Source organism: Ictidomys tridecemlineatus, chromosome 2 (genome assembly GCF_052094955.1).
Source record: "Ictidomys tridecemlineatus isolate mIctTri1 chromosome 2, mIctTri1.hap1, whole genome shotgun sequence".
In the NCBI taxonomy this organism is placed as follows: Eukaryota; Metazoa; Chordata; class Mammalia; order Rodentia; family Sciuridae; genus Ictidomys; species Ictidomys tridecemlineatus.
This window is the reverse complement of record NC_135478.1, coordinates 143,112,494-143,137,116: the sequence shown is the minus strand read 5'-3', so window position 1 is coordinate 143,137,116 and position 24,623 is coordinate 143,112,494. Positions and strand designations below refer to the sequence as shown.

At 39.8% G+C, this 24,623-nt stretch overlaps 1 protein-coding gene and 1 pseudogene across 7 annotated transcripts in view; one reads left to right on the top strand and one right to left on the bottom strand.

The window, feature by feature from the left end:
* Positions 1-4,002: 4,002 nt before the first annotated feature.
* The window catches only part of Rp9 (RP9 pre-mRNA splicing factor), a 40,563-nt gene continuing 19,942 nt past the window's right edge, over positions 4,003-24,623 (bottom strand). The window contains exons 7-8 of one of the 7 annotated variants that reach the window (XR_002483308.3): positions 24,270-24,478; positions 4,003-10,219 (exon numbers count right to left, since the gene is read on the bottom strand). The gene's annotated coding sequence lies outside the window, so the exon portion shown is untranslated. Of the gene's footprint in view, positions 10,220-11,791; positions 24,491-24,623 lie in introns of those variants that run through there. The other 6 variants (XR_013435064.1, XR_013435062.1, XR_013435063.1 and 3 more) reach the window with 6 other exon arrangements.
* LOC101976505 (translationally-controlled tumor protein-like) lies at positions 20,858-21,328 on the top strand (annotated as a pseudogene).

Genomic DNA, 24,623 nt, shown 5'->3' with positions numbered 1-24,623 from the left:
GGTAAAACTTATTGCTATTTTTAGGCTAAACCTTCCCCCTTAATGACAGTCTCCTTCTGTTTAGTTTACTTACAAATAATTAAAAACAGTTTGAATGAAACTCTTTAGAAATAAACACAGTGATAGAAATGGTGCTAAAAGACATCAAACGTAGGGTTTGTGACCATGGAGAGTGATTACTGGGTTTTACAAGTGACTGAATTTCACTCACATAGAAAAGTGATATGAGGGCTGGGGCTGTAGCTCAGTGGCAAAACACTTGCCTAGCATGTATGAGGCACTGGGTTCAATCCTCAGCACCACATAAAAATAAATAAATAAAGGTATTGTGTCCATCTACAACTAAAATTTTTTTTTTAAAAAAGAAAAGTGATGTGAGCTAGGCACGGTGGTGCACACCTAACATCCTAGCTACTCTGGAGACTGAGGCATATTTGAAGAGTCAGTCTCAGTAACTCAGGGAGACTGTGTCTCAAAAGAAAAAATAAAAGAGTTGAGGATTTAGCTCAGTAGAAGAGTGCTGCAGGTTTAATCCCTACTACAAAAAAAAAAAAAAAAACAGTGATCTGATCATTTTTACTGTTTCTGATGTGTTAATGGTTGTATGATAGAAGTCTCTCAGACCTCATAGGGAGGCTTCCTGTTAGGCTTTACAAAGAGTGAACACTAAAAGAACAGAAATAGAATCTGTAATTTACAAACAAGTAGAAAATTCAAAATATTAGAAGATAAAAAACTGAAAAGTTTTATACACGCACACACAACCGATGAAATTGATTGCTTAAATTACTGGGATGGAAAAAGGCTCTTATAACAGCAAATATCACCAAAAGGAAAGCTGAGTCAACAATATGCATGGAAGACAAAATAGACTTTCAGAAGAGGGATGGGGGGTGGATATGACATAATCAAATAAATCATTCACTAGGAAAAATGCAATTCAGTATGTGTTGAATGATACAATATCAAAATGTGTTTTGATTTTTTTGTTGTTGTTGTTGGGTACTGGGGATTGAAATGAGGGCACAAAGTCACTTCCTCAGTCCTTTTTTTTTTTAATTTTTAAAATTTTAAGATAGGGTCTTGCTAAGTGCTGAGGGTCTCATTAAATTGCTGAGGGTGGCCTGAAATTTAGAATCCTCTATCTCAATCTCCTGAGCACTGGGGTTACAGGTGTGCTTCTTCACACCCAACTAAGATATGGTATTTTTAAAATAAAATTTCAAGGGAAAAAAATCAATAATATCCACAATCATACTGTGATATTTTATTTTTGTAGGATGTTTGTTTTTATAGTACCGGAGATTGAACTCAGGGGTGCTCTACCACTGAGCTACATCCCCTGCTCTTTTTATTTTTCATCTTGAAGACAGGGTCTCACTTAATTGTGCAGGCTGGCCTTGAACATGTGATCCTTCTGCCTCTTGAGGTGCTAGGATTACAAGCATGCATCACCATTCCCAGCAGTACTATATAAGTATCTATTCATTCCTCAAATACTCACCCACTAGTTTTAGTATCTGTTTTAAACAGCCTTACTGAGATATAATTTAAGTGCCATACAATTCACCAACTTGATATATATAATTCAATATTCAAGACGTTTAGAGGTGGGCAATTATTACCATGATCAATTTTGGAATATTGTCATCACCCTAAAAAGAACCCAGAACCACGAAGCAGTCATTCTCCATTCTCCCCCGCTCACCTCTGCTATGAATATACTTTCTGTATCTACAGATATGTATATTTGAATATAAGTGTAATCCAACAACATGTTGTCTTCATGACTAGCTTCTTTCATTTAGCATGTTTTCAAGGTTCACCCATGATGTAGCATGTATCAGTTCTTCACTCTTTTTACTACCAAATAATAATATTTTGTAAGAAAATACCACATTTTGCTTATCCATTCCTTCCTTAATAAATATTTGGGTTGTTTTTACTATTTGGCTATTATGAATAATGGTACTGTGAACAATGGTATAAGTACTTTCGTGTGGCCATATATTTTAATTTCTCTTGGTATACACTGGGGACTATAATTTGGGGGATACATTTAAGATTTTGAGAAATAGCCAAATAGTTTTCCAAATGGGCTGCACCATTTTTAAATTCCCACCAACAATGTATGTAGTTCAAATTTCCCTACATCCTTGCCAATATTTGTTATTATCCTCTCCCCATCCCTGGGCCTATTTTTAAGAAACAGGGTCTCACTATGTTGCCCAGGGTGTCCCTGAATTCCTGGGTCAAGCAATTCTCCTGCCTTAGCCTCCCAAATAGCTGGGACTAAAAATGCATAACACCACACCTCCACCCTTGGTGCTGGGGATTGAACCCAGGGGTCCTTTACCACTGAGCTGCATCTCTAGCCCTTTTTTATATTTTTATTTAAAGACAGGGTCTCACTGAGTTGCTCAGGGCCTCACTAAGTTGCTGAGGCTGGCTTTGAACTTTCGATCTTCCTGTCTCAGCCTCCGTAGCTGTTGGGATTGCAGGTGTGCATCATCTTGCCCAGATGCCATTCTTGGTGTGCAGTGACAAATGGTGATTTTCTAAATTCATTATTCCTTCTACATTTATTAGTTGGGATTCAAATTAAAAATAAAGGGAGAGATTTCCCTTATTATACATTTATCACAGATTCTTTTTAAAAAATATATCTTTTTTAGTTGTATAGTTGTAGATGGACACAATACTTTTATTTTATTATCTTTTTTTACACCTTTATTTATTTATTTTTATGTGGTGCTGAGAATTGAACCCAGGGCCTCACACATGCTAGGCAAGTACTCTACCACAGAGCTACTGAGAAACTAATGTGACTCCATTCAAAAAAATAAATAAATAACGGCAGCTTCTACTTCAAGGCCTGTCCTAAGGAAGGGGGCGTGACCCTTGTCCTTGGAAAAACCCACAGAGCACTCCTAGGCACATACCCACCCTGCTGAGTTGTTTGTCTGTAAATAACAGAGAGGACTGAGGCACCAGGTGTCTCTGACTCAGTTAAGCTAGGTGAGGACCCATAGCAACCCCCCTAGCAACCTCCAATCAGCATAAGACAGGGAAAATACCTAGGATGCCAGATGATCCCCCAGTAGTTTATGGTGGTTGATTACATGTTGGGAAGCCATGTAGTTTAGCATGTACACTCCTCGTGGTCTAAACCAATCAGTTCAAAGGAATCCCCCTCTTGTACTAACCAATCACCCCTAACCAAATTGTTCCCGCCAGTGAATGTGCTAATCAATGTTAAGAGTTGTTTGACTTTCCCGCGATGTGGAATGATTTGTTGTGTGGTGTTGTGATGCATAGAGTATCCCCCAAAAACCTATAAAATCTCACTGGACAAAGGATCAGGACTCACTCCCTGGGACCGCTATGACGGGAACGGGTTGTGAGTCCAGGCTCGAGCTTGCAATAAAGACTTTTGTGTGCTTGCATAGGTTCAGCTCCTGGAGGTCTATTGGGGTCCCTCGAATCTGGCATCACACTACAACCCCAGCCCTGAGACTCTTTTTAAAAATGGGTCATGACCTATTACTATCATTCTTTCTTTAAATGCTCATGTGTCCAGATTTGGCAAGTAGGTGACCATAGGAGCTGACTCCTATGAACTTTTTTTTTTTTTTTTTTGCAGGGGATACTAGAGATTTAACATAGGGATGCTTTACCACTGAATTATATCCCCAGCCCTTTTTATTTTTTATTTTGAGACAAAGTCTCACTAAGTTGCTTGGGGTCTTAAGTTGCTGAGGTTGCCTCAAGCTTGTGATTTTCTTGCCTCTCAGCCTCCTGAGTTGCTGGGAATACAAGTGTGCGCAACCACACCCAGCTCCTATGTCCTTTCAGTGTGTCCCCCTTATTCTTTGTGTCCCCTTATCTTCTGGCATAAGATATTCCAGGCTCATCTTGATTACCCTGCCTGAGCTCTAGAATCAGCAATTTCTCCAAAAAGTTCTGATTCCTTTTAGTAGAGAACAGTATTTAGAAACAAGCTCTGGGAACAAGTTGTGCTCTTTATTCCTGAGGTATTGTTGATTTAGGCCTTTTCAGCAAACAAAACACAATCTAAGCAGATGTAAGCATATACCTGCACACACAATTATAAATGTTATTATGGGAACAAACACAAGTCACACAAATTCCTACTGTTGAACACTTATTCTTTCTATTTAAAAACAGAGAGACACCCCAAAATGTAGCTCTAGAGTACTCACCTAGACCCTGGGCTTTAGGTTCAATCCCTAGCATCACAAAAAGAAAAAAATGGAGTGACATTTGTATATATGTAAATACATGTATACACCCATGTACATATATATATATTTTTTCGAATTTTAATTTTTTAATTGCTTTTATTTTTTAAATACATGACAATGGAATGTATCACAATTCTTATTACACATATAGAACACATTTTTTATATCTCTGTTTGTATATAAAGTATGTTCACACCAATTCATGTCTTCATACATGTACTTTGGATAATGATGTTCATCACATTCCACCATCATTGCTAACCCCCTGCCCCTTCCCTTCCTCTCCCACCCACATATATATTTTTAAACATATTTTTAGCTGTGGATGGACACAATGTCTTTATTTTTTATGTGGTGCTGAGAATCAAATCTAGTGCCTCATATGGGCTAGACAAGTGCTTTACTTCTGAGCTACAACCCCAGCCCTTGTGCATATATTTTTATATCTATCCATCTATATGTATATTAAAGCCATGAATTCACCATATATATATATGACCCTGAGTTGGATCCCCAGCACCACAAAAAAAACAAAACAAAACAAAACAAAAAATCATATCTCATAATGGGGGATTTTAAACATACACCTGGGCATATTAGCACCCATTTGTAATCCCAGCTACTTGGAGGCTGAGGCAGGAGGATTGCAAATTTGAGGTCAATCTTAGCAATTTATAGAGACTCTATCTCAAAATAAAAAATAAAAAGGGCTGGGGATATAGCTCAGTGGTTAAGTGCTGCTGGGTTCAGTGCTCATCAATGAAACAAAACAAAACAAAACCCCAAACCAAACAACAACAAAAAAAATAAATAATAAAAACAAAATCAAAACAAAACTCTACTTTTCACTTATACATGAGATAGACCAAAAATTAGTAAGTGTTCAGAGAATTTGAACTAAAAAATTTTGATTTGAATAAACTCCTTTTCCAGGTAATATAAATCATTTATAAAACTTGAATACATACACACACACACACACACACACACACACACACACACACATAAGGCAAGTCCAAACAAAAAGCAAAGTATTAGTAGCTTACAAACCAAATTCTTTGACTGAAATTTAATATAATTAGACATTTAATATAAATAGATATGATAGACATCAACAAAATAATAATCAAAATAATCCAATGTTTATAGATTGAAAAACTTAATGCTGGGCATAGTAGCAAGTCCTTGTTGGTTGTATCAGCTACTCAGGAGGCTGAAGTGGGAAGATCGCTTGAGGTCAGGAGTTTGTGGCCAGACTTGGCTATATAACAAGAGGTGTCTCAAAATAAATGAATAAATAAATAAGAAAAGAAAGGAAAGGAGAAAAACTTACCTCTTATTAATTACAGAAAACAAAAGGATAAATACTGTAAAAAGTAAAAAAAAAAAAGAGCAAAGAATAGAAGTTAGAAAATATTTAGGTACTAATGACTATGATAACACCACATATCAAAATTTGTAAAATAAAACTAAAAAGTATTTAGAAGGCTGGGCACAATGGTACACACCTGTAATCCCAGGTACCTGGAAGGCTGAGGCAAGAGGACTATAAATTTGAGGCTGCCTGAGATGTAGTTCAGTAACAGAGGACCGGCCTAACATGTGCATTCGAGGCCCTGGGTTTAATCCCCAGTAGCATACATACTCCAAAATAAAAGTTAAAAAAATGAATAGATTTTTATGAACATTAGATAAAATGCATCTCTAGTCAAGCCTTTCTACCAAAAAAAAATATACAACACATTCTTTCAGAAAACTTCTACCAAATTTTCAAGGAACAGATAGAAAATTCTCTTCTGCAAATTGCTGTACACAACAGAAAAGATGACAAGTTATCTTACCTATTTGATGAGGCTAAGATCCCTTGAAACCATATACCATATGAGAATTGGAAGTTATAAATGATTTCATTTCTAATCCTAGATTCTAAAATCCTAAATATCAGAAATTAGAATTGTACAAATTAAGATATATCATGACTGAGTTGGGAGTATCCCAGGAATATAAGGTCAATTTTTTTAAACTTATTTTTTAGTTTAATGAGAGAAAAATCTACTAAGAAATGTGCCCAGCTCAGGAGGCTGAGGCAGGAGGATTACATGTTTGAGGTCAGCCTCAGCAACTTAGCAAGGCCCTAAGCAACTTAGCAAGACCCTGTCTGTAAATAAAAAAGTAAAAAAGGGCTGGGGATGTGGTTCAGTGATAAAGCACCCTGGGTTAAATCCCCAGTACCATATGTGCATTACTGATGAGCACAATGAAACACATCTGTAATTCTAGTGACTGGTGAGACCGAAGCAGGAGGACCACAAGTTTAAGGCCAACCTTGGCAACTTAGTGAGACCCAGTCTCAAAATAAAAAATAAAAAGGGCTGCAACTGTAGCTCAGTTGTAGTGTTGCCCTGGGGATAGAATTGGAGGAAAAAAAGTATGCTTGATTAACAAAGCAAAGGAGAAACAACGTGATTATTTAAATTAATGCAGAAAAACATTTGATAAAACACAATACTCATTCAAAAATCTAATACTTCCCAGCCAACTAGTAATAAAAAACCCTACTGACCTGATTAATGTCATTTATAAAATAAACTACAATTATAACTTCTATTTAATCCCTAGTAATTAAATATAAGACAAAACCTGCTATCTTTTTTTTTGTGTGTGTGTGTGTGTGTGTGTGTGGTGCTGGGGACTGCACCCAGGGCCCTATTCATGCAAGGCAAGCACTCTACCAACTGAGCTATATCCCCAGCCCTCTGCTATCATTTTAAATTCAATATTATGCTGAAGTTGTTTTTTAAAAATTTTTTTTAGTTGCTGGTAGAACCTTATTATTATTATTTTAAATGAAGAGAGAGAAATATTTATTTTTTAGTTCTCGGCAGACACAACATCTTTCTTTGTATGTGGTGCTGAGGATCGAACCGGGCCGCACACATGCCAGGCGAGCGCGCTACCGTTTGAGCCACATCCCCAGCCCATAGAACCTTATTATTTTTGTTTATTTATATGTGTGCTGAGAATTGAACCCAGTGCCTCACACATGCTAGGCAAGGGCTCTACCACTGCGCCACTACCCCAGTTCCCATGCTGAAGATTTTAACAGATTAAAACAAATAAGACAAACGAGAAGATATTTACTGAAAGGAGGAAAAAATATTATGTGAAAAATCTAGTTAAATCTGCCCAAAATGGAACCAAAGAGATTTTATCAAAGTTGCTAGGATTTAAAATTAACATACAGGGGCTGAAGATGTGGCTCAAGCGGTAGCGTGCTTGCCCCGAATGCGTGCAGGCCAGGGTTCGACCCTCAGCATCACATACAAACAAAGATGTTGTGTCCACCGAAAACTAAGAAATAAATATTAAAAAATTCTCTCTCTCTCTCTTTAAAAAAAATTAATATGCAGATCCAAATAGTCTTCCTATACACTTCTAAACAAGTTAGAAATAAAAATAAATCAGTTACAATATCAAGGAAAATTATAAAATTAAGATATTCATAAATTCTATTCATAAATTCTAAATTAAAACTGTGTATTTGAGATTTATTCGTGTAGATTGATGTAGTTCCAGTTCATTTAACTCCTTTATAAAGAAGCCACTTTCACAGGCTCCTAAGTTGTTTTTTTTTTTTTTTTTTTTAAGAGAGAGAGAGAATTTTAATATTTATTTTTTAGTTTTTGGCGGACACAACATCTTTGTTTTTATGTGGTGCTGAGGATAGAACCAGGGCGGCACGCATGCCAGGCGAGTGCGCTACCGCTTGAGCCACATCCCCAGCCCTCCTATATAGTATTTTGCCATTTATTTATAACTTATTTGTCCATTCTCATTTCATGGACATACAGGTGTTTTCATTTTTTTTTGTTATAAGCAACGCTGCTATGACAAATATTTTAAATGAATGTGTATGCATATGCAAGATATTTTCCTAAGATATTTCTAGAAGAACTGGTAGTTCACAGGGGTTGACACTTTTTCAACTTTATTTAATGTATTTATTTTGTGGTACTAAGGATTGAACCCAGGGCCATAGCATGCTAGATAAGCTCTATCACTGAGGCTTCATCCCAAGTCCTTTCTAAAGAAATTTTATTTATTTTGAGATATGGTATCAAGGGTGGGGTGGTGGTGGTGGTGGGGTGCAGCACATTGCCACAGAACTCTTGCCTGCTAATCAGAGGGATAAGCCTCCTAAGAATTTAAAGTCAGAAATAACTGCTGACAAACAAAAGACAAAGAGTCAGAAAAGATAGTATTAAAGGAAGCCTGCAGCTCCTGATAGATCCAGGCCACACAGGAGCTGGAGCTGGACAATTTGAAAATGGTGCCTCTAGTTTATTTAAGGGGGTATATTAAAGGGCAGGAATTAGGTTTCGGGTGGGGTCTTGCTTCATGGTGTCTTGCAGTCAACAGGTTGATTGGCATCTTGGCAGGTCACACCCATCTCTGAGAGGCTGTTTGGCTATAGCAGGTCACTTCAACTCCAGTGCTGTTTGGGATCAGGCAGAGCTTGAATAGGGCTCATAATGTGTCTGGGCAGTCAGCCAGAGAAAATGTCCACTGTAAGTTCCCAGACACCAGATTCTCCTATTCACTAGGCTGCAATGCTGTCCACACACAGCCCACAGATGGCTCTGGACAATAGGATCTCCCTAAGTTATCCAGGTTGGCCTCAAATTTGTCATTTTCCTGTCTCAGTCTCTCAAGTAGCTAGGATTATAGGCATGTGCCACCACACCTGACCATTTTAAACTTTTTTAGATACTTCAAACTTTCTCTATAAAGCCATTTTATTGATTTGCATTCCCCTGAACAGTGTATACAGGTTCCTGTGACTGCACATCTGCCTTGACCTTTGGTGTTATTGGACTTTTTATACCCCATCCCCAATCTGATGATTTAAAATCACATCTTATTGCAAATATTGACAAGAAATCAGGCTTTCTAGGAAAATCAATTTGTTTTCTTTCTCTGCCCTTTCCTTAGGGCTAGAATTGTGTCTCTTTTTGGTACTCAAATATTTGTGCAGTGGATGAATGAGCCTACTAGTGAGGCCCTGCATCTTTAATGTTAAAGAGGCTCAAGGTGAGGAAAGTGTTATGGTTTAGATGTGGTGTTCCCCAAATACTCACATGTGAGATGATGCAAGAAGATTCAGAGGAGAAACTATTGGGTTGTGAGAGTCTTAACCTAATCAGTGTTTTAATCCCCTGATAGGGATTAACAGGGGTAACTGAAGTGGTGAGGTGTGACTGGAGGAGGTGGGAATTGGGGCCTGGCTTTGGGTATATATTTTGTATCTGGTGAGTGGACTCTCTCTGCTTCCTGATTGGCATGTGAGCTGCTACCCTCTGTCACACTCTGCCAGCCATGATGTCCTGCCTTGAGCCCCAAGGAATGGAGCCTGCTGTTTATGAACTAAAAACTGTGAGCTCTTAAATAAACTTCTCCTCCTCTATAGTTGTTCTGGTTGGTTCCTTTTAGTCACAGCAGCGAATAAGCTGACTAAAACAAAAGGGAAAATTTAAACATTTAATGTTTAAATTTTCCATCTGGTTAAAGGTATAGCTGGTGGTGCCTGAGTTCAATCGCCAGCACCAGAAACCAAATAATAAAATCTTTAAAAAGGGGCTAGGAATATTGCTCAGTGGTAGAGGGTTGCTTAACAAGCATGAAGCCTTGGAGTTGAATTCCAGCACAGCAAAGAAAAAAAAAAAGAATTCTACATCTGGGATCAATAGTGTCAACTGAGAGGAAAATAAAATCCATCTCTTTTAAAGCAGGACAGAGAATATCAAAATGAGGGCAATAATGACTACCCCAACAACAGGAAAGGCACTGGGTTTAGGAATCCAAAGATCTCAGGTTACTCCTCTCCCAACTATTATGATGGCAACTTCTCCAATATAGGTGGATTAATTAGCATCTCCAAATCTCCATGTCCTCACCTGAAAACAGAGATGAAGAAATAATAGTGATTTGGAATCCTGAGTGGAGAATGCAGTTCACAAACTGGAACCTCAATATATAAATAGCAATCATTAAAAAACCTCAGGCATTATACACCCTCTCACACAAAATGCCTCAGTTGATAGGAAAATATCCAAATTCAGAGATCTCGGTGAAATCTGTGGAGACTGGGTTCTTACTGATAACAAGAAACCTCAAAACTAGCCTTCAGGTAGCCTATCTTCAAGGGTTTTTTGATTTTAGAATTTAGGTAATGAATGGAACCCAGGGCCTTGGGCATGCTAGGCACAGCACTTTACCACAGAGCTATAGCCCCAGCCCCACAGTTTTTGTATGAAAGAAAAACTTTTATTCTGTTTCAGAAACTGCTGTTTCTGCTCAAACACAATCTCCATCTGATAATACACTCAGTCATTCCAAACTTCATTGCTTCCTTCAAGCCTTATTCCTGCATCTACCCAGGGGAAATGAATAAAAGGTCATCAGATGCTAATACACTTTGATTTCTGAATTGGGGCTCTGCACAGTGGCACGCACCTGCAATTCCAGCTACTTGGGAGGCTGAGGCCGGAAGATGGCAAGATGGAGGCCAACCTGGGCAACTTAGCAAAATCCTGTCTCAAAATAAATGGCTCAGGGGTCACGTGCCCCTCAGTTCAATCCCCCTGATAGGCCCAACCTGATCTTTTCTTAAAATTTGGAGCCATCTTGCCACAAAGCCATGAAAAGATAATTTCGGCTTTACTGTAAATTACTGCAAATTCTGAACCTGCTTGGAATGCCTGCCTGTGCCTTGAACTCACCCATGCCTAGCTCTCTGACCAGATAGTAGCCCTTCTCTGAAACTTTTGTAACGCCTCACAAATCTTGGCCTTCCCTGGCCAGATAACAACCCTTTCTGAGGCTCTAATGACCTTCATAAATTCTGATATTGGGGCCAGCAAAAATGTAAACTACCATTAGTGTTATGCTTGTCAGAGTTCTGTTATCTGTAACCCCCCTCTGTGTAACTTTCTGGGCTATAAAGCTGGGCTGCAGGAAAACTGCAGCTGCTGTCTTGTTCCTGTGGTTTTGGTTGAAATAATAAGCTTGCTTTAATTTGATTTTAATTGGAGTCAGTGTACTTTTCTTGTGTCCTGGTCTAACACCACCCCCCCCACACACACACCGTCGTAAACCCATCCATGGGTTCCGTGTGGGTCACCATGCACGGAAGCCTAGTGGATAGAAACATCTGGTGTCTGGAAATGATCAGTGGACATTTTCTCTAGTCAATTGACCAGGGACATTGTGAATTTCTATCCTGATCTGTCTAGACCCATACAGCACCTGAGGTGGGTGTGAGCTGCCAAGATGCCAATCAGCCTGCTGACATTATGAAGCAAGACTCCTCCGACTTGGAACCTTATCTCTGCCTTTGATGTACCTCCTTAAATAAATCACCAGGGGGCCATCTTTCCCTTGTTTACTTCCAGCTCTTGTGTGGACTGGATGTATTGTTATGCTCGAATTCGGGACCCCCAAAAGACCACCAGAGACCAAGATCGATGTAAGCAGCAAAGAGGTGTTTATTTCGAGCTAGCTCCGTCCTCCGAGCACACACAGCAACTGGTGATGCTGAGAGGCCCCAAGCCCAGGGTTTGCAGCAGTATTATACATTCTTTGGAGAAGGCAGGGACCCCCACATACATCATAGCATCTCTTAGCAAATCATCACACACCGAGGGAAAATCAAACAACAACTCTAAAACATGATTATCGTATCAAGTGGCGGGAAAGAATCTGGAAAGAATTATTGGTTAGATCAAGAGGTTGACTTAAAGTTGATTGGTTTAAATCATGAGGCCGTCGCAAGGGGGGTATGTGCCAAACTGCAGGGCTTCTAGTTTAGATATTGGTCACCACACCTAGGTGGGGGCCATCTGGAATCTCAGATATTTAGATATCTTGGCCTATCTTAGGCAATCACCATCTGTGGCTTTTCTGAGAACTGTTTCCACAGAGCTTTTCTGTGGTATTTTCCTGACTTTAGGACTGCAGTAGGTCAGAGGTTAAGTTTCAGAGCAAAATGAGGTCCCAAGTAGAATGAGATTGCTTAGGTCTTTTGTAAGTATATTTCTGACCCTGTGTTTTGTTCTTCACTAATTATTTTAGACTTTAAGTTTTCAGGTGGCAGGAAGAAGAACCTCCTCAGCAGGAAGAAGAACCCCCCAATGACACACTGGCCACATCCCCTCTACCCCAACCCCCAATAAATAAAAAAATAAAATAAAATAAAAAGAGCAAGACCCTGGGTTCAATCCAGTATGAAGAAAAAAAAAATCCTGAATTGGGGATTGCATTTCCCACTAGTCTCAAACATCTGACTTTTTTCTGACCAAGACAAATTATTGTACTCAGGCTCTTTTCCTGCCTCCTCAGAATACCCATTCAAACATTTATTCTCACTCCCTTTGGAAAATACAAATTCCTAAATCTTTTTTTTTTTTTAAGATCCACTCGGTGATTTATTGCAATCTTGCCATAATGTAAGTATAATTATAAAAAGAGGGAGTTATTAGGTTGGCTTATGCAACCAGAGGCTGGATAGTCCACAATGGCCATCTGCAGGCTGGAGAGCTGGAAGAACCAGTAGCTGCACAGTTCAAGAGGCTAAAGCCTTAGAAAAAAGGGGATCAACAGTGCTACCCTAGTCTGAGAACTAAGCCTTCTAGAGAATCACTGTCAGAGTCGAATATCCTCAGATGATGGTAGCAGCCATTGAAGAAGAATGTTGCTTGAATTCTGCTCCTATTTCCTTGTTCTTCCAACTTTTATTCCATCCAAGCCATCAACCTATTGTTCGGTGCTGCCCATGCTTAGGGAGGGTCTCCATTTCAGTTAGCTCTTCCACATGCCAATCATTCCTAGACACAGCCTCACTGACACACCCATAATCCCCTCAATCCCTGCAACCAATCAAGTTGAGGATTCAAGTTACTCAGTACAAGTCCACCCCTTTCCAAATTGATATCCAAATATGAATCTTAACATCATATTTAATCTCCAAATAAACACAATATTGAGGTCATAATTCCACCCAACATAACTATCCTTCCTACAACCAATGCACTAGTTCTTTCTCCAGAACAGAAAAAAACAAAAACATTGCTGATGTTAAGTCAATCAATATTACATTACATGATGAATAACAGAAGAGTAACAATAATTTCCTCTTAATGAATGTGGAAATATGCCAAATATATTCTGAATGGAATAGGGAAGAATTATCAGTGGCAATTACAATCCTTGTTTCTGTAACTGGTCACATGGCTGTAGTTAGTATTTATAACTACCTTCTTCTACTACCCATTCCGTATTCCCTCTACCTTCAGCAAGCACCTTAGCAGATCTTGGCTCTTTACCTGGAGGTATGACCCATACCTTTACTCCTGAAGAGTCTGTGACATTTGTCATCTTGCCTGAATTGGGTCATTGTACAAATCCCTAAGTCTTAAAAAAAAATTACAACCCTTCTTACCACCTACAACTCCTGTTAACTACTATCCTGTGTCTTTCTACCCCCACACAAAGAAAGAATAATGTTATTTATTTATTTATTTTTTATACTGGAGATTGCACTCAAGGCTACCCTTGAACTCCATCCCCATTTTATTATTATTTTTTTACTTTGAGACAAAGTCTCACTAAGTTGCTTAGGGCCTCACTAAATTGCTGAGGCTGGCCTTGAATTTACAATCATCCTGCCTCAGCCTGAATTGATGGGATTACAACGGTGTGCCACCATACCCAGTGCCCCCTTCCCTTTCAAACTGCTCAGTTATCACCTGTGGCTTTCTACCCCACCACTTTTCTCAACCAATTTCTTCTTCTCTGCTGATTTAACTCTCAGTACTCTTAGGTATGCTTAAGGGCAGGTTCTGTGTGACTCTTCTCTCAAGCCCCTACTCTGTCCAGGTTGGCTTCCTCCTCCTCTCCTTATCTTTGACCAGCTTCTTTCCTCAAATGTCAGCAACTTCAGGGCTAAGAAAGAAAGATCAGAAGAAGCACTGAAGACCCACCATAACCTGCCTCCTTCACAACATCAAACAGATGAGACAGCCGTGCATACCTATAATTCCAGAGACTTGGGAGACTGAAGCAGGAAGATTCCAAATTCAAGGCCAACCATGGCAACTTGCCTCAAAATAAAAATAAAAAGGGCTGGGATGTGGATCTGTGATATATCACCCATGGGTTTAATCCAGGGGGGTAGAGGTATAAAAAGATTGCTTCATACTATAAACCTTGGTTTCAGAGGTTTCTTGCTTTTGTCCTGCTCCCACGAATACTACCTTTTCAGTGACCAAAGGTCTTAGAGATGTGCTGTTCCAACATAACATGTTCTACTGAGGGTGCCTTGGACGCTAGTGACCAAAGTTCAAACCATCTGAAATTTGAGCTTAGTCCTTTACCCAATACTGTTTTAATATCTCTCTCTCTCTCTCTCTCTCAATCTCTCTTTTCAGTTTACATTTCCTTATGTATCATGTAAACCAACTGCCTGGGAGTGAAATTCATGCAGCACATCCCCTACCTTTGTATGCTTTCTTTTCCTAAACTATAGGTTTCCCTGAGTGAGGGCTATTCTAGACATTATTCCATTTTCTGATACCATGTGTTCTGATTTTTCCAAACAACAACCAATTCTCCTGCACCAGCTCCATGTCCAATGATTCCATTCAATTATTGACAGTCAAGACCCAGAGTTAATGGAGTCCCCATAGGTAAAGGACTTAGTCACATAAGACTGCCCTCACTTTGGATACGAGTCTCAAATGGAATGCTCATGCTACCAAAAGGAGATAGCCAAGCTAGCTCTCAGTCTTATACTATGAAGACCACATAGTTTTAGAAGGCTGAGCTACAAACGAGCCAGAGTCAAGAATGACAAGGTCACTAAAATCAGACTCACTGAGACAAGATAATAGGATCCCTGATATGAAAATAACAGAGACTCTTCCAGAAAATAAAGGGCAATTTCCAGGGGAGGGCATGGGGAAGGACCAAGAAACAAAATCTACCAAATTATGCTATGTCCATGTACAATTATAACACAAAGACTCCTGCTTATGTATGCAATGACAATGCACTAATTAAATAATACAAATAATAATAGAGGGGAAATCAATAGCATAGAGCTTGTGGATTGGGGGTACAAGGAGGAAAAACAAAGGTAAAGTACTCTGGAAGGAGACGATCAAATTGTTTTGTGTACGAACATAGCATAATGAATCACACTATCATGTATAATTACAACACACCAATAAAAATTTTAAATAAATAAAGGATGTCAGTCATATTTAATTAGGTCTCGCCCCATGACCTCATTTTACCTTAATTACCTTAGTAAACACATCCTGGGTCCCTTAAAGAAATCATTGTGCATCCATATCCCAACAACAAGTATTTTGTTGAAATAAAACTTCGGTACACCGAACGAAAATGCTGTTTTGGAAGTGTGCAGTATGATGGTTGTACGTGAATACTTGGGTGAAAATGCACAGGGAGTGTAGGTAGATAAGAAGAACAGAACCTGAGGGTCATAACCTGGACAAAGTGAGTATTAAAGAGGAAAATTACGGAAGACCATAAAGAATTATGAGAAGCTGACATACGCAGGAGAAAGCATGCTCAACTTGTACCTGAAAGCGTGATCCACGCATGCGCACTGCCCAAAGGCTGCGCTCACGCCACAGGCGGCTCCTGATAGTTCCAAGATACTTATAAAAGCTGGAGCCACCATAGCAGTCCCCATCAGAGGCGCTGCAGGTTCCAAGAGTCTTGTTGGAGTAAGCCTGTGAGAGCGATGCAGAGATCGGGTGTGGTGGCCCTGGGGCTGTTGGTTGCCCTGGTTATAAGGGCGGGAAACAGGGTCAACCAGGGGAAAGGTTTTCAAGGCCTGACTCCCCTGGTCTGGAGACTAGTTTGGGGTGAGAAGAGGAAAGATGGGCTTGCTGGAGAAGTTGAGGATGAGGGCCGGATAAATAGGCCTGCACAGATGCCCTTGAGTGTAGCCCAGGAGGGCGCGACCCCTTTGGACTTGGGGTCCCACAGAGCGTTTAATTGGAGAACAGAGCTCAGACCTCTGTCCTCCAGACAGCTGCCTGGGCCAGTCTTCTCTGATCATTGAAGAACTGTGCTCCCAGGTGGGCAGCAAGCAAAAGCTCTGGAACCTGACACCTAGGCCTAGAGTTCTAAAGGGGTTTGGGATGATTTTTCTGCCTTCACAGCAGTTTACAGGGATGGGTGCTGCTGCCCTATCCTGAGACCTTTCAGCCTTGAAAATGAACTAATTTTTGAAATGAACATAGCTTTTGCAGGTAGTAAAGCCAGACCTCTTTTTTTTTTTTTTTTTTAATGCAGGCCATGGCCCCGCTGTTCTCAAGTCTTTGGTTCCAGAATCTTGTCCACAATTCTGTTTGTGTTACTGGGACAGGTAAGGGAATCTGTATAGAGGATCAGTGGGATTATAACCTCTGCCCCCATAAACCAATGCCTGATGCTTTTCTGATCCTTTTCTCCATTACTTCCCTTCCCTCACGCTGTCCTGAAGCAAAAGAGAAGATGGCAGCAAAAGAGAAAGGTGCTTGCCTTTCATGTTAAAATGTAAGTTTGAGCAGGGGCACGGTGGCTACCTGCAATTCCAGAGACTTTGGAGCTGAAGGCTGGAGGATTGCAAGTTCAAAAACAGCCTCAGAATCCTAGAGAGATCCTAAGCAACTAAGGAGACCCAGTCTCAATATAAAAAATAAAAGGGCTGGGGATGTGCCTCAGTGGGTAAGTGATCCTGGGTACAATTCCCCAGTATTTTTTAAAAAAAAGTGTGTGTGTGTGGGGGGTAAAGTTTGAGTTATAGCTAGTTTCTCTGTTAAATATGTGAAATGCATTCTTTTCATTTGCTATACCAACAACCTGAAGAGATGTTGCTGTCTTTGTTGCAAAATGGAGGAAATGAAGAACTCAGGGAGGGAATAAGCAGTGATTTGACCAGGGTTACCCAGTTGTCAAATAAGAATCTTATTCTGGGGCTGCAGATTTAGTTCAATGGTAGAGCATGTACTTAGCATGCATGATGACCTGATTCAAACCCTAGCACCCCCCAACACACACACACACACACACACACACACAGAAGAAAGAAAGAAATGACATTCTCTTATGTTGTTAACCTGTTGAAGTGGGAAATTTTCCTTCATTGAAATTTAGTGCTCCTTGTTAAATATTTTTCGACAAGACCTAAACTTTTTTTTTTTTTGGTACTGGGATTTAACCCAGGGGCACATAACCACTGAGCCACATCCACATCCCTGGCCCTTTTAATTTTATTTTGGAACAGGGTCTCACTAAGTTGTTGAGGGCTTTGCTAAGTTGCTGAGGCTGGCTATGAACTTGAGATCCTACTTCCTCAGCTTCAGGAGTTGCTGGGAATACAGGCATGGGCTAAGACCTAAACATTCTGAAAGCTGCTACATTGAAGTAAAAAAAAAGTACATGATATGAAGGACAAGACTGGAGGGTAGACAAGTAGGATTTCTAACAGAATAGTGGTTAATTATAATAGGAAGGAACTTCAGAGAGCAAAAAAGGCAGACACGGAGGAAGGAAGAGGAGAGCATATGAACATTTATAGGAAGTAGGTACAAGAACAACTTTGGGGTATTGGGTGATTCTCCAGTCTGCTCTTCAGGTAGCAATGATAATTTTAATGGTCTCTGTAGTTAGTACTGTGTGTTGTGTACAATGGATAACTTCCCAAGTAGAAAACTGTGAGGAGGGATTTTGAGTTCATGATATCATCCTGATATAGATGGTCCCCACACTTCTAGGCCTGTATGGATAATAACCCCAGAGATGAGCTGTCTCTTTACAGTAGTCTTAGCAGGAGTTCCAGAGATAGTTCCCCTTGGTATGGCTTTGTAACCCATCCCTGAATCAATTTACAGAATTAGGAAGATGAGAGGGAGAGCAAGGGAGGAAGATTACCTCTAGATAAGGAAGGAGGGAAAGGGAGGGAGAAGGGGAATAGCATGGATGGTGAAAGGAGACCCTCATTATTATACAAAATACATGTATGAAGATGTGAATTTGGTGTCAACATACCTTATATATAATCAGAGATATGATAAATTATGGTATAATGGTGTTTTAAGAATTGTAATGCAAAAATAAATAAAGAATAAAAAAGAATTAGGAAGATGGTCTAGAGCTTCCTAGCCATTTGTATGCTATTACTGAGGATGGTATGAGATGACCCCATACAACTTGGCTAGAGGATCTTCATCTTCTCACATATAAAGGCCTGCTGGTACCAAAAAAAAAAAAAAATTCCTTACAGGTTCTCTGAAGTTAGAATACCTTATTCTTATTTTTGGATACAGTAGAAAGTTATAGTACTGTAAAGAAACTGACAAATAACTTGATGAAATTGTGTTTTGTCTGTTTTTGTTTTCCCACTACTGGGTATTGAACCCAGGGGCACTTTATCACTGTCCACTGAGCTACATTTCCAGCCCTTTTTATTTATTTATTTTTAATTAATTAATTTTAATTAGGTATATATGACAGCAAAATGCATTTTGATTCATTGTACACAACTGCAGCACAACTTTTCATTTCTCTGGTTGTACATGATGTAGCATTGCACCATATGTGCACTCATACATGTACCTAGCCTTTTTATTTATTTATTATTTTTTTAGTGAGAGAGGATAGAGAGAGAGAGAATTTTTTAAATATTTATTTTTTATATTTTTTAGTTCTCGGCGGACACAACATCTTTGTTGGTATGTGGTGCTGAGGATCGAACCCGGGCCGCAAGCATGCCAGGCTAGCGCGCTAGCGCTTGAGCCACATCCCCAGCCCCTTTATTTTTTATTTTGAGACAGGGTCTCAATAAGCTGCTGAAGCTGGTCTGGAATTTGTAATCCTCCTGCCTCAGCCTCTTGAGCTGCTGGAATTTCATCCATGCACCAATGTGCCTGGTTGACAAGTAGTTTGATAGGTGTATACACAGTAAGGATTGCTGTGTCTTCTTGGCATTGTCCCCTTTATCATTAAATAACAACCCTTTTTATCCCTGACCACTTTCATTACTCTGAAGTCTGCTCTCTCTGAAAATAATATGGCTACACCCACTTTATTTATTGATTTATGGTACTGGGGATTAAACCCAGGGTGTTTAACCTCTGAGATACATTCCCAGCCTTTTTTATTTTTTTCTTTTTGGTACCAGGAGACTGAACCCAGGGGCGCTTAAACACTGAGCCACATTCCCAGCCCCTTTTTATATTTTTATTTACAGACAAGGTCTCACTGAGTTGCTTAGGGCCTCACTAAGTTGCTGAGGCTGGCTTTGAACTTGAGATCCTCCTGCCTCAGCCTCCGGAGCTGTTGGGATGACAGGCATGCATTGCTGTGCCCAGATATCCTCTTTTACTTTTTGAGATAGGAGCAATTTTTACTTATTAGAACAAAAATCAATTCTGTGCTATATAATTAAAATGTGAGGGCTATTATTATGAATGTTTTTTTTGTTTGTTTTATTGGGGATTGAACCCAGGACACTCTACCACTGAACTATATCCCCAGACTTTTTATTTTATTTTAAGACTGGATCTTGTTAACTTACCTAGGCTGTCCTCAAATTCGTGATCCTCCTGCTTCAGCCTCCTGTGCACCTGGGATTATAGGTATGCATTACCACACCCAACTATGAATGCATTATTATTTTTTAAATATATTTTTAGGGCTGGGGTTGTAGCTCAGTGGTAGAGCTTGCCTAGCATAAGTGAGGCCTTGAGTTTAATTCTCAGCACCACATATGAATAAATAAAATAAAGGTCCATCAAGAACTAAGAAAATTTAAAAAAATATATAATATATATATTTAGTTGTAGATGGATACTATACCTGTATTTTATTTAATTTTATGTGGTACTAAGGATTGAATTCAGTGAACACATTCTAGACAACTAACTGTTCAACCATTCAGCTGTAATCCCAGCCCTGAATGCATTCTTTTTTTGGGGGGGAGGTACCAGGGATTGAATTCAGGGGCATTTGGCCAGTGAATCACATCCCCAGCCCTATTTTGTATTTTATTTAGAGATAAGAACTTACTGAGTTGCTTAGCGCCTTGCTTTTGCTGAGGCTGGCTTCGAACTTTCTATCCTTTTGCCTTAGCCTCTTGAGCCGCTGGGATTACAGGCATGTGCCACTGTGCCAGGCCCTTGAGTGCATTCTTAATAATCTAATTTTGAATAAAATTTTAACATTTCTTTACCTTGGCTTCTTCCCTTGTAAAAACAGCTGAACATGGGGCTGGTGTGTAGTTCAATGGGCAATAGTTAAATGCAAACTAACTTGTGAAAAGATATTAGATGTAGAGGTTAAAAAGGGGTCTACAGGCTCCACTGATCAAGTCAGTGTCCAAATATGAGGTTGAGGTGTGGCTGGGTTGGCCTTTTCTGCCCAATCCCTCCTCCCCCTCAGCGCTGCTCTGGGACCTCATCTGTCCTGACAAGATACTCTCCAATATTTACAAGATCTGGGAGATCTCAGACAGGCTCTGCCTGGAGATGGAGAGCAAGATGGTCACTAAAAGAAAGGGTAACATTGATGACTTGCTTATTTGGCCTCTTCCGAAGGACCCAAGGGTGAAGGCACCAAAAGTGCAGTAATCACTGGTGTTGATATTGTCATGAACCAAAACTTGCAGGAAACCAGCTTCACAAAAGAAGCATACAAGAAGTACATCAAAGATTACATGAGGTCAATCAAAGACAAACTTGAAGAACAGAGACCAGAGAGAGTAAAACTTTTTATGATAGGGGCTGCAGAACAAATCAAGTACATTTATTTCAAAAACTAATTTCAAAAACTACCAATTCTTCTTTGGTGAAAACATGAATCCAGATGACCTGGTCTCTCTCCTGGACTACCGTGAGGATGGTGTGACCCCATATATGATTTTCTTTAAGGATGGTTTAGAAATGGAAAAATGTGGGGCTGTGATTGTGGCTCAGTGGTAGACCACTTGCCTAGCATCTGTGAGGCACTGGGTTCAATCCTCCACACTACATAAAAATAAATAAAGGTATTCTGTCCGTTTACAACTAAAAAAGTTTTTAAAAAAAGAAAAGAAATGGAAAAAGGTTAACAAATTTGGCAGTTGCTTTGGATCTATCATCTGTCATCATAACTTATTGCTGCTTGTCATCCACACAACACCAAGACTTAAGAAATCATCTTGGGCACATTTATTTTGACGGGGATTTATTTGGAGTGGAGGCATTGTTTTTTTAAGAATGTCATGTAGGTTTGCCTAAAACTAAAGCATTTAAACTCATTTGAGAGAAGTTCTCTTAGTTTAATACATGTTTAAACTAAATCCAACCTGTAGTGTTCCTGGAGAAAGTTAGAGCCTGATTTTAGGCCACCATTAGAAAGCTGACTGTCTTCAGATAATTCCTGCAGTGAGAACTACTTCTGCAACTGGAATATAAAAAACAAGAATATAAAAAACAAGTTTTTATTCTAACTTATAATAAAGGGAAAAAAGCAGTGCCAACATTTTAAGTATGGAACATTGTACATTTCATCACCTATAACAGAAATAGTTCACTCTGGAAGAGATTATCAAAAGAATAAAAAGAGACTAACTCAGTTGTGTGTGTGTGGGAGTCATTGTCCATTCTTTGTTGAATCTTAGGAAAATCTAGGAAGGAAGTGGTAAGCAGTAGTTAACAATGACCTGGAAGTAATTCTGTTTTACCAGTAGATGCTCATTCTGGTGCTTTCTAGGTGAATATTGGTACTGGCTACAAGAGTTATAAAAGAAGTAACATATTCTAACTATGGCTTGGTGATAGAGCAGTAGCCTAGCACATGCGAGGCCCTGGGTTCAATCCTCAGCACCACATAAAAATAAACAAATAAAATAAAGGTATTATATCCAACTACAACTGAAAAATAAATTTTAATAAAAGAAATAGAAGTTTGTATTTTCCATATTTATTGGAGCTGCCATTATAGTGCCACAATCTCTATTGTCTACACTTAACCTGAGGCCTATATTCCCTAAGTTTTATCATACAACACAATTTTGGCTTTATAATGGATTTGGAAAAAGAAAGCAAACAGGAACACTGGGGGCAGTGGTGCACACCTGTTATCCCAGTGGTAAGTAGGCTGAGACCAGAGGATTGGGATTTCAAAGCCAGCCTCAGCGACAGCAAGGCACTAAGCAACTCAGTGAGATCCTGTCTCTAAATAAAATAAAAAATAAGTCTGGGGATGTGGCTCAGAGGTCGAGTGCTCCTGAGTTCAATCCCTGGTATCTAAAAGAAAGAAAGCAAAGAAAGAGACTCAAACTGGTCCTGAGCAGGCTAGAAACACGTGCACCAATCAATACACCCATGTACAAGCCATCAGCCATGACAAAGGCAATATGACCAGTATCCCTTCAGCTGTTGACACAGACACCAAAAACATTCTTGGAAAAAGCAATGGTGCTTTATCATCTGTGGCTCCAGAGAGGTAGCTACATGGTGTGAGACCTTCTGATAACACTCTGAATGCAAACACACCTCTCGGAAGCTCTGCTGCCTCAAGAAAAAGAAAGAGTAGAAAGGGGCAATGGATCTCCCGAAGTCACATTCTGAAGGGCGTTTAAAGAAAGCATCTGTTTGTATGACCTGCCTGGCCTATGATGAAAGTACACCAGAGAAAGTGGCCCAGTCCAATGTCATTTCCCAGCATTCTTATGAAAGTCAGAGTGTGTTCTGCCACCTTTCTGAGGGTGGGGACATCACAAATACAGATGAGCAAAGAAGTGTGAGGCTATGGGAACAGCACTTGGGAATTGAAGAAGAGGAAGTTGAAGAAGTCAGGTACTGGTGTGGAGATGACCTTAGGTTAAAAAAAGAATGGATGTGGTACTGCTCCCCAAATCCTGCCAACTACCAATAAAGTCAGAGATGAGCTTCAGTAGGCTAAAGCCAAATAATGTAAAGAGGAAAGGGTGTAAGCCTATAGCAGTAAGCCAGCTCCAGCAGGAGAGGCAACTCTAGTCCAGCATGGAGGCGGAAGACCTGAGCTTGCAGGTGAGTGCCCAGAAGAACCTCAGTGAAGAGAACCATTTCCCCCCACCCACCCAGAAGTGCAAGAAAGTTGATGCAGTGATCCAACTGGATGTTAGGGTGATTGAGAAGCAACATCTCAAAGCACAAGGGCTCATCCTGATCTAGAGTCTGAAGTAGATGAGGAGGCTGAAATAAACAAGGAAGCTTATGAAAACAAAGAGCCACAAGAACATGACTCCGATGTTGAAGTACAAGATATATTTGAACTGCCATACTAGGAGAGATGTATCACTGTGGCCCTTCTCTGAGATCTGATCATTCAGATCTTTACATCTTCAAGAGGATTAACACTAAAACTGATGGAGGCATCCGATGTGATATGAGCTGAACCAAGGAACTGCATCTAATAGGACCTGAGCTTCTTGGTTGTGATTTGGAGCCTGATGTAGACATGGAGCTATGTAACTAGGAGGATGACATCAAAGTGCATGATAAGCTCAATGTCTTTGTGGGGAAATGAGATTCCTTATGCCTGCCCTGCCATTACATTTTCCACTTTCTGACCTCCTTAAGATAGCTGATGCCCAAGTCAATGAAGCAATACAGTGTGATCTGAGCTGCACTGAGAAAGAAGATCTAATAGGGCACGTGCCTCCTGGTCCTGATATGGGGCTCAATGTAGTCAGAGAATGATGTAGACAAGCAAGAAATAATCATGAATGACATTACCTTCCCAAAGCAGAGTTTGCAATGTTTTCTATTGCTCTGTGGAAAATTACTAAAAAGGCTTCACACAATCATTTATTATCAGCAACTCCATGTCAGATGGGGCAGGCTCAGCTGCATTTTCTGCTTAGCTCTGCAGTGAACCAAACCCAAAATGCCAGTGGTATTGGGCTCTTACCTGAGGCTCTGGGGAACAATATGCATCCATGTCACTGAGGAAGCAGAATTCAGTTCTTGTTGCTTTCAGCTGAAGGCATTTCCTTGCTCAGGACCTGCTATTGGGGTCTGCAACAGTCTCATCTTGTGGCCCTTTGTCTTTATCTTTAAAAGCCAGTGATGGCACATGACATCTTTCATAGGCTTGGAATCTCTTCTCTTGGTTACCAGCTAGAGAAAATTCTGGAGTTTTAAAGGGCTCTTTTGGTTTAATTAAGAACACTCAAATGACCTCATTCTCCCTGTTTCAAATGACCTCATTCTCCCTGTTTCAAATGACCTCATTCTCCCTGTTTCAAATGACCTCATTCTCCCT